The 9,251-nt window shown below is 49.5% G+C and overlaps 2 pseudogenes across 1 annotated transcript; one reads left to right on the forward strand and one right to left on the reverse strand.

The window, feature by feature from the left end:
* The first annotated feature begins 5,212 nt into the window (after positions 1 to 5,212).
* LOC147977480 (F-box protein At4g00755-like) lies at positions 5,213 to 7,599 on the forward strand (annotated as a pseudogene). Its single transcript, XR_015601920.1, has 5 exons — positions 5,213 to 5,659; positions 5,843 to 6,307; positions 6,446 to 6,625; positions 6,954 to 7,072; positions 7,162 to 7,599. The product of XR_015601920.1 is annotated as an F-box protein At4g00755-like (transcript).
* On the reverse strand, positions 7,548 to 8,333 carry LOC147977481 (aquaporin PIP2-2-like; annotated as a pseudogene).
* Between the last annotated feature and the right edge of the window lie 918 nt (positions 8,334 to 9,251).

Raw genomic sequence — 9,251 nt, forward strand, 5'->3', positions numbered from 1 at the left:
AAACCTCTCTCGCGAGCAAAACATGATCAACACCAGAACTCTATGGGTGTTCGATTCATCACAATGTAACTAGATTATTGACTCTAGTGCAAGTGGGAGACTGTTGGAAATATGCCCTAGAGGCAATAATAAAAGGATTGTTATTATATTTCCTTGTTCATGATAATTGTCTTTATTCATGCTATAACTATATTATCCGGAAATCTTAATACACGTGTGAATACATAGACCATAATATGTCCCTAGTAAGCCTCTAGTTGACTAGCTCGGTGATCAACAGATAGTCATGGTTTCCTGGCTATGGACATTGGATGTCGTTGATAACGGGATCACATCATTAGGAGAATGATGTGATGGACAAGACCCAATCCTAAGCATAGCACAAGATCGTGTAGTTCGTTTGCTAGAGCTTTTCCAATGTCAAGTATCCTTTCCTTAGACCATGAGATCATGTAACTTCCGGATACCGTAGGAATGCTTTGGGTGTACCAAACGTCACAACGTAACTGGGTGACTATAAAGGTGCACTACAGGTATCTCCGAAAGTGTCTGTTGGGTTGACACGGATCGAGACTGGGATTTGTCACTCCGTATGACGGAGAGGTATCTCTAGGCCCACTCGGTAATGCATCATCATAATGAGCTCAAAGTGACCAAGTGTTTGGTCACAGGATCATGCATTACGGTACGAGTAAAGTGACTTGCCGGTAACGAGACTGAACGAGGTATTGGGATACCGGCGATCGAGTCTCGGGCAAGTAACGTACCGATTGACAAAGGGAATTGTATACGGGGTTGATCGAATCCTCGACATCGTGGTTCATCCGATGACATCATCGAGGAGCATGTGGGAGCCAACATGGGTATCCAGATCCCGCTGTTGGTTATTGATCGGAGAGCCGTCTCGGTCATGTCTGTGTGTCTCCCGAACCCGTAGGGTCTACACACTTAAGGTTCGGTGACGCTAGGGTTATTAGGAAGACTTGTATGTGATTACCAGATGTTGTTCGGAGTCCCGGATGAGATCCCGGGCATCACGAGGAGTTCCGGAATAGTCCGGAGGTGAAGATATATATATAGGAAGTGCTGTTTCGCCCATCGGGAAAGTTTCGAGGTCACCCGGTATTGTACCGGGACCACCGGAAGTGTCCCGGGGGTCCACCGGGTGGGGCCACCCATCCCGGAGGGCCCCATGGGCTGAAGTGGGGAGGGGAACCAGCCCATAGTGGGCTGGTGCGCCCCCCTTGGCCCACCCCCTGCGCCTAGGGTTGAAACCCTAGGGTGGGGGGGGGCGCCCCACTTGCCTTGGGGGGCACTCCACCCCTTGGCCGCCGCCCCCCTGGGAGATCAGATCTCCAGGAGCCGGCGCCCCCCCCCCTGGGGGCCTATATAAAGGGAGGGAGGGAGGGGCAGCCGCACCCCTGACTCTTGGCGCCTCCCTCCCCCTGCTACACCTCTTCCTCCTCCCGCGGTTGCTTGGCGAAGCCCTGCCGGAGTACTGCTTCTCCACCACCACCATGCCGTCGTGCTGCTGCTAGAGTCTTATTCCTCAACCTCTCCTTCCCCCTTGCTGCATCAAGAAGGAGGAGACATCATCCGCTCCGTACGTGTGTTGAACGCGGAGGTGCTATCCGTTCAGCACGTGGTCATCAGTGATTTGGATCACGGCGAGTACGACTCCATCATCCCCGTTCTCTTGAACGCTTCCGCTCGCGATCTACAAGGGTATGTAGATGCACTCCTATCACTCGTTGCTTAGATGAACTCATAGATGGATCTTGGTGAAATCGTAGGAAAAAAATTAATTTTTCTGCAACGTTCCCCAACAGAACTAATCTAGGAGATGCATTGCAATGAGTGAGGAGAGTGTCTACGTACCCCTGTAGACCGAAAGCAGAAGCATTTATAACATGGTTGATGTAGTCAAACTATCTTCGTGATCCAACCTGATCCAACGCTGCACGACGGCACCCCCGAGTTAGGCACACGTACGGCTCAGTGACGTCTCCTCCTCCTTGATCCAGTAAGCAAAGGGGGAGAGTAGATGGGACCTCGGCCAGGGAGACGGCTGGAATTATAGTAGGGCCTCGCCAAGCGCAACCAGAAGAGGAGATGGAGGGAGATTATCTGCATTATGTTCTCGGTGTACTAAAAGGGAAGTACTATCCGCATACAGATTTGGTGCAAGCTACTATACCTACCCATGCGTCCTCAACTTGCAGAGCGATCGTGGCTTGTAGGAAAGCATTGGACGTTGGTCTTATTCACAGGGTTGGAGTCGGGTGGACTATCTCCACATGGAATGACCAATGGATCCCAAACATACCAACACTGAAATTTGAAGTTTTCCGACCTGATTAATGATTACACAGGTAATTGGAATGTGAATCTTGTTCGTTAAAATTTCCTTCACACAGATGCGGCGGCAATTCTGAACATCCCGTTGAACTCATCCGGTGGTGAACGTTCTTTGGCATGGGCATTGGAAACGTCAGGACAACATACTATTAAATTGGTGTATTGCTCTTTCATGACTTGGAAGAAGCAAAGTACTCTAGAGGAAAAGGACGATTCCTTCATTAGCAAACAAACAGTTATTCACTGCGCTCTGGAAGCTAGATGTTATACCAAAGGTTCGTGTGTTTTGGTGGAGAGTACTTCGCGGTATTCTACCGGACTCCATGACCCTAAAGTATAGACATATCATACCCATGGGCTGGTGTGACATATTCCAGGCCATGGATGAAACTTTGATGCATGCACTGGTCTCCTGTACGCATGCAAAAACAATTGGGCAGCAACCAAGAATTGGTCTGATATTCATCTAATGAAGATACATCCAGAGACTTGGGCATGTGACATATTGATGGATCAGATGTTCTTAGACGATGTCCGATGCAAGATCATTACCATCATGCACTCTATTTGGTCTACACGCAATAGACGAACTCATGATCAAAGATGGATATGACCCAGTACGGCAATCAAATGGGTACATGAAACTATCTCCCTCCTGGAAATCCCGGGACGTTCGACACAGCCGACAACAAGCCAAACTTGGAGACGGCCAGAGGCAGGCTGGATAAAAATCAACACCGACGGATTGGTGCTTGATGATGCATCCGCGGGAGGAGCACGAGGAGTAGCTCACTCTCACTTAGCATTCTTGGAGATTGGTGCAAGCCACTGTCGGGAGTTTTGGATCCTTTCATAGCATAACTGGCGAACTGCTGGCTCTACGGGAGCGGGTAGTCTTTGCCCAGCCCCGTGGATACTCACATGTGATCATGGAGAATGATTCCGTTTTTTTCTTGAAGTTACGAATTTTTCTTCTTAATTCTATCGAGCCATAGAGAAATTATATGATGAATTTGGAAAAATCATCTCACTCTTACTCTATGGCTCGGGCTTAATGGGGGGAAGAAAACATCTTCTATAATTTCTTTTTTGTTCAATTCTCAACAAAAAGAAAAGGAAAAAAGGAATTTCTAGGGACAGTGTTACCCCCTATATCCCCTAATGTGTAAATATCCAACGGTTGCTTTTTCTTCTTCTTCTTCTTCTTCCACCAACGGTCGAGTTTTTTGCCCGACGTCCAAATGTGAGCTGCTAGCTTTCTTTTCATTTTCGTGATCGCCGTACGTGTTTTTCGTGGAATGGCGCCCTCAAATGTGACTTTGCCGCCGTGCTAGCCGATCATCGACAAGGAGCCAGAGGATTACAAACAAGTTGGGGCAACCACTGCTCAAAGCCTCAAATTTGCTCTTCTGGGTGAAATCACATGATCTGACCTCCTAAGTCGCACATACATCATTTCATTTTGAGAGGCATCGCTTTTGGAGAAAAATTCTCGCAGTTTGGGTGCTGCTACAAGGGTGGTCAATGTTGCTACTGACTATTGGGGCCACGTCAATTTTTTTCCTTTTCCCTTTTTCAATAATTTAGATGTGTGCATCATTGATGTCTTGACTAGCTCTTTATCAGCGTGCCAAATCGCAGAGGTGGGGTGTACTCTTGATATTAATATGTTATTGTTTATCGGGAGGAAACGAGCGACGGTAACCACCAGACACAGGGCGGAGAACGTGGTGATCAAGGTAGGATTTGTTGGCATACGCCTACGAAAAGAGTGGTGACAATGATTGTTGGCATGCCAAGTGTTCTATTATGTAAGGACTATTTTCTGAATCATTAACTCCTTTGTATGAGCCATATTCACTGGTATTGGTCATTGGCGCCCTTGTCCTTGGATCCGATCATGAGCCGTGTCTTTCTCTCCCTTTCAAATTTTTGGCCGGTCCAAACCCTGTACTACTAGTATTTTCCACTTGTAGTTGTGTAAACTCCAGATTGGGTTCTCTCTAACCATCTTTGGCTATAAATAGACTTGTATATTTGTTCATAAAAAAATCATGTTTCAAATCATTTACTTGGTCATTTAATATTGGGTTCCAGCTCTAGAGCAAACAACCGACCTAGTAAAAGATGACCCCAAAAGCTCGAGGGAGGCTTTTCATAATATAGATCTCTGTACTTGTGGGTGTTATACAAAGGCATGGCCCGTGTGCCAAGTAAGTGACTAAGTTGATCCCTCCCAATAATAAATATTTTGTTCACCATGATACAATGCCAACATGGTACGATTATTTGTTATTTGTGTGCAGATGCTGTTTATATAGTGTTGCTTGGTTTTCCTACTGGATTGATAACCTTGGTTTTATAACCGAGAAAATACTTATCTCTACTGTATTGCTTACATTTTTCGTTGGAAGAAACTCCTACTGGATTGATGACCTTAGTTCTCTAACTGAGGTAAATATTTGCTTTTAGGCTACATCACCCTTACGCATGGGATCCCAAGCATGCACACGGGAGCAACCAACGACCTCTAAGTTTTGGAGTATGCGTCAAGTCTTTAGAAACATGCCTTTCTATGCGTCACGGGCCTCCTTGAGATGCCCCCTTAGTGAATCCACGAAGGTCCTCGGGCGGCCCACCTGATCGGGAGACGACGTGGTGAGTGACCCCTAATCCATGACACTACCACCTCACTCTTGGCTCAACTAGCAAACTAAACTAGTTGTCATGAGATTGTTGAGTGAGCGGCTTTGTGGTCATGCCGGGTGAGAAACGCGGGCGCCTCCTCCTTGTTTGAGGAAAGCCACTCATGCGCCATGTCCTTTTGGCTCAAACCGGATAGGATAGACTCGAGGATGTCTTCCTTTGCCACTCTGGCATTCCCCTCCTCCCCTACCTACTCCCAACCCTACCCAGCACAAAGCGGGGGATTTTGGTGGATTCGGTTCCCCTCCCCCAAATCAAATCCAATATCTGTTCTCTATTTGTCGCTCCACTCCTCCTCAGATCAGAGCAGAGAATGAATGATTGATTGTAGAAGAGATGGTCGGCTCGGCGAATTTCATCCCCTATATATCCCACCAGACTAGCGGACGGAACGGGCTAGGGTTCCTTCTTGGGACTACCAGAGCCATGGACATGGAGGATTCCTCCTCATGCTCCTCCTCCTCCTCGCCGGCGCCGGCGGCGGATTTCGTCGACTACCTGGGCCCCGACACCTCCGCCACCGTCTTCACCATGCTCCACCACCCCGCCGACCTCGCACGCGCATCCGCCGTCTCCCGATCCTGGCGACAATTCGGTACCTCTCTCTGGATCTCTGGATCTGGCCTCCCCTCCCCTCCCCTCTATGCATCCATCTATTTTTCTATAGGGTTACCTATATAGATTCTGCTCTACCTGGTTAGTTTAGGAAGCACTCCTGATTTCCGATCCTCAGTAACTCAATCTCTCTTTCTTGTCTTGTGTCTATATATATGTCCAGTTATCGACAACCAGTTCAGCAAGCTGCAGTGCCTGCGTGCCTGCCCGGAGGTCTCCACCTTCACCCAAGTCGACGTCACCACCACCACCACCTCAGGCTCCAGCTCCACCAGAAACCCCTCTCGATGCCAGCAGGACCAACACTCTGCTGCCGGGCCAAGCCTCCGCGCCGAGGACGAGAAGCTCCACCGGGACCACAGGGTGTACACGCACCTCGGCCATGGCCTCCTCTCGCCCTACAAGCCAAGGAACTGCATCATCCACTGCATCGGCGCCTCCAGCACCGACAACTTCCCCAAGGAGACCATCGAGAACACCCTCGAGCCCGTCGACCACCTTGAGTCCAACAGGCCCTCCTACTGGTCCAGCGGCGGCCAGAGGGACCCCGCCGTGCCCGAGTGCCTCATATATCGCCTCCAGGCCGATCTCTGCCTCATCCAAGAGATCAAGCTGCAGCCATTCAAAGGTTTGTTGGTTTCTTGTCTTCCCTTCTTTCTTTCTGTATATATGGCTGGTTCAAAACAAGTTAAAAGGCCTCATGTGTGTGTGTGTGTGTGTGTGTGTGTTAAATAATAACAATACTTCCCACCATGCGTCGTTGCAGCGTTTTTCCAGCATGGCGACCCGATATATTCGCCCAAGAGCATCCGGGTCCAGATGGGCTATCCAAGTCCAAGGTCACCGCTACGCCCTGAAGCACTTGTCTGATGAAAATGAAGGCCAGTTGATTGATGACAGAAACTACGTCTGGACCTATACATCTCCAGAATTCCCAATGCTGCAGGTCAGTTGCTTTTGGAAAAAAAGGTTTCGCAGGCCAGTTTAATAGATATCTGATTGATATTCCCAGGCCTATATGTCGTCTTTTGCACGCTGCACATAAGGATCTATTCTCTTGTAGAAATAAATCAAACAGCTTATATAGAGCATGAACAATTCTTGAAAAGCTGAGCATGAAGAAATTGCATTTGATCGACCTATCTCAAGCAGTGTTCTATAAGTGTTCATTACCTGTATTTTGTTCTGAGTAATATATTAATATCTAGATGTTTGCAGTCGCCTTGTGCTGTATGTAAGTAAGTAACATTATTATGTGTGATTTAATAGTTCAGGAAAATGTTTTGCAATCCTTCAAGTTACCACGCCCGGTTCTGTGTATTGGCGGGGTGGTGAAGGTTGAGCTTCTTGGGAGAGTTCAGAAACAGGCAATCGATGGTCTCTACTACATATGGTGAGTTGTCGTGCAACCGTGGAGATAGATAATTCATTTTTCCCATTGCGAACATGTGCTTACTAATCATGTATGTACCTCCTTCCCAGCATATCTCATGTCCAAAATAGTGGGGAAGGCACTGTCACGAGACCTCGGGGTCGTTCCTCGCGGGAACGGCCTGGTACTGAATTACTACCTGGATCCCCGTACATGCGGCATTCCCCGCAGTGAGTCGTCACGGGACAATGGGCGCAGCAGGTGGCAGGGCTTGGCGTCACGGGTCTGGCATTCTGGCACGGCGCGAGGGATAGGAGGGCTGAACCAAACACTGCTGAGCAGACTGTTCGGCGGTCCGTTGCGGCTTCGTGGTCGTAGCGGACGATTCGGAAGGGGAGGAGGAGGATGATCTTCCTTAGAAGGAAGGAAGGAGCTCAAGGGAGGAGGGTCTTATTTGATTTGATTTGATTTTCTGCACAAAAGAAACATGTGATAGTTACATATATAAGAGTGGCTGTCCTTTCAGTGGCTGCACAAAATACACCACGGCGGCACCAAAGCTCCTCGCCGGGTTGATCCCGGTGCCGGTGACGGGGATGGTGGCGAGGTGCACCATGAGCACGGCGAACCCGATGAGCAGCGGCGCAAGCACCGGGACGTGCGGGTCTCTTGCAATGCACTTGGGGTCCGTGGCGGAGAACACTGTGTACACTAGCACGAAGGTTCCGGCGCCGGCGATCTCAACGATAAGTCCGGCCGTCCTGGAGTAGCCCGGCGCGAGCTCGTTGGCCCCGCCGCCGTATAGCGTGTAGTGGTGGCCGCCGTGGACGGCCCTCACCAGCGCCGCACAGCAGACGGTGCCGACGCACTGCGGCACCATGTAGAGGAAGGCTCTGGGAAGGGACACCTTGCGCGCCAGCAGTAGCCCGAACGTCACGGCTGGGTTGATGTGGCCGCCGGAGATGCCGGCGGTGCAGTAGACGAGGACCGCGATCATGCCGCCGAAGGCCCACGTGATGCCCAGTACGCCGGCGCTGCTGCACGCCTGGGCGTCCGTCTAGCGCTTGTGGCCGACCACGGTGGCCACAGCGACGTAGACGAAGAGCAGCGTGGCGGTCAACTTGGCGATGACGGCACGGTACCAAGACCACTTACCCAGCTCACCGGCGTCGACCAGCGGCGCCGGAGGAGGGTCCAGGTAGTCCTTGGCGCTGCCGTTGCTGATAACTTTGTTGTCCATGGCCTCCGGACTTAGCTTCCCTTGCGCTGCTGCCATAGGCATGATCGATCTCCGGCTCTCGGCTGATTAATCAAGGATCAATCAGCAATGATGGATGGAGATTGGGTGTACATAGCCCGGCAAGGATGCATGTATATATAGAGCATGGCCAGCCTCAATGAACATATATGTTTGCCTAGATTTGTACATTGTATAGTTATTCTCTTACCCACCCCCACCCCCTACCGCCCCGCGGTCAGCATGGATTGTTGACAACCTTTTGTAATTGTAATTATTTGTTTATTGATCGATAATACAAAGAAGAGAGATTGGGGTGGTGGGGGAAATAGGGATAGTGAAAGGATCAAGATGGACCTAGAGGGGGTGAATAGGGACAACTAGGAATTCCCTTTGATTATTAGCAAGTTTAGGCTATGTGTAATATAAAGTGTAGGCCAAAATAATACAACGGTGAGATATGCAACTACATGATGCTTGCAAGGTCAAGTGAGCAAAATAAACCACAAGTAAATGAGCTAGGGTTAGGAATAACCAAACACCACACAGACGAAGATGTATTATGATCTTCACTTCGTTGAAAGGAAACTTGTCACCGTCGGATGGGTAGGTATTACCACGAAGGCACACCAACACCATGAAGGCTTACCATCTTCTCCTTGCGATATCACCATAAAGATAATTCACAACCATTAGTGGTAGACCTTGAGGCGGATTCCAAGCTTTTACAAATGTCGGGGTAAGTCAAAGGTGGATTTCAAGCACTAGTAGAAAACGGAGCTTTATTACCGGTTCGTAAGGGCCTTTAGTGCCGGTTCTGCAACCGACACTAAAGGGTGGAGACTAAAGCCCCCCCCCCCCCTAGTACCGGCTCAGCACGAACCGCCACTAAAGGCCCACCACGTGGCGTGAGCTCTCGCCGTGGTATGGGGACCTTTAGTACCGGTTGGTAACACCAACCGG

The sequence above is a fragment of the Triticum urartu genome, chromosome 4A, assembly GCF_056163025.1.
Source record: "Triticum urartu cultivar PI428250 chromosome 4A, HENAU_Tu73, whole genome shotgun sequence".
In the NCBI taxonomy this organism is placed as follows: Eukaryota; Viridiplantae; Streptophyta; class Magnoliopsida; order Poales; family Poaceae; genus Triticum; species Triticum urartu.